The sequence below is a fragment of the Rousettus aegyptiacus genome, unplaced genomic scaffold, assembly GCF_014176215.1.
Source record: "Rousettus aegyptiacus isolate mRouAeg1 unplaced genomic scaffold, mRouAeg1.p scaffold_m13_p_4, whole genome shotgun sequence".
NCBI classification, from domain to species: Eukaryota; Metazoa; Chordata; class Mammalia; order Chiroptera; family Pteropodidae; genus Rousettus; species Rousettus aegyptiacus.
The window spans coordinates 25,475,680-25,477,517 of record NW_023416307.1 but is presented as its reverse complement, the minus strand read 5'-3'; positions in this window follow the sequence as shown (position 1 = coordinate 25,477,517).

The window sequence follows — 1,838 nt, the reverse complement described above, 5'->3', positions numbered from 1 at the left end:
TTACATTTTATCTTAGTTATAAAATCCTATTATTTTCATATATTGAATCAAGTCTCTAAATTGAGTATCTGCCATATTCCAAATATACCTTAGTGGTCTTTGCTTGATGAAATCCACTATCTAGCAGAGGGAGAAGAAGATCATAAAGCTAAGTACAGTACCATGTGATAAGTGCTTTTCTTGTGTTATGACCAAAGTTGTATCAGAGTACAGACTAGGGAACATTTAAATTACAAAAGAGGGGAAAGGGAACAGTAGAATGTGGACAAGTCATTACATGAACAAGGACTTTCCAGGCTATTGGGGAAAGTACAAATGATAATATAAAGGTATGTACAGTGACGGGAAATATGAGTAGCAAAAGAAATTGTAGTTAGATAGTAAAGTTTCTGGTGTTCTATGATAAACAGTTGCACCATTATTTCTAAGTGGAGGACAGTTACAAAAGATTGCCAAAGAAATTTAATAAATAATATAGTTGAAATTAATACCCTTTAAATTTATGTTTCTTAATAATTATAGTATTAATGCAGTAATGTTGTAAATTAAAATAATACCTATATTTTAATTATTGTATCTAACAGAACTACTGGTCAAATTATGTTCTTTATATAATTAAAACTGAACACTCCATAAGGTTATGTCATATACCTGAAACTAATGTAACATGTCACCTATAATTAAAAAATAAAATCTAAAATTAAAAGAAACCTAGTATAGAATACATTAAACTTTTACTGTAAAATATAATATACCTACAGAAACACAAACGACTAACAAATGAAACAACTTTTTTTAGGTCTCTGGAAGTTTCTGAACTATGGATACCTTGAGAGTTTAGCAAGAAACAGGAGTGAAACCTGGTAACTAAACTTTCTTCTGGAAATACAGTGTCACCCCTATAATATCACATTACCTCTTAATCTGGACTCATATTTTCACTTTAATATCCACTTTAAGACCATTGATAAAATGAGATAATACTTGTATTCATGAAAAAGATACATTGAAAGATAGCTAAGACAAAGATATACTCAGTTCTAAATTTTCATTTCAAAGCCATAAATCATATAGCATAGTTCAGTTCTGTAACTTTGACTTTGTGCAATATCAAGGCTTTTTGCATTATGTGGTGAAGCAGTGTAAGAGGTATATTGGAATTCTCTATGCTATTTCCCTAACATTTCTATAAGTTTACAATTGATCAAAATAAACTTTCAAACTTTAACAAAGAAAATGGAAACATTGATAAACATTACTTCCATTTGTGCTTAACTCCAAAATAGTCATTTTCTGAAAACTTCCAGTAAGACTATCTTTCAAATAAATAGGAACTAGATAACTAAAAATAACAACAGCAATAACAAGTCAAACATTTTACTCTTTCATTTATTTACATATTAAATAATTTAATACTGCCTTCTATGTTAAGCTACTTTTACTACATTTATTGAATTGAATGTCATTAATTACATAAAAATTAGATTATCTTAAAGAGTCAAAAGAATCTAAATTCACTAAAGTAGTATGAAAGCTAGGTAAAACAAACTTGTAAAATAGTTGTATCTATACATATAGAGCACACATTACAAATTAAACATATTTCCCATAGCAAATATAAATTTACCATTAAAATTTTAATAAGATAAATGTATTGTATCATACAATAATAATGAAATATTTGGCATAATGTCACAATAATTTCAGAAACCAGAAAAAATGCTTGAGTTGATGATTAAAATAAAATCTGGAAATTTCTCCCTGTAGATATCAAAACATGCTTTTTAAAAACTAATCTCTGTAATAATATACGATATAAAGATTAAAAAAGATTGTGC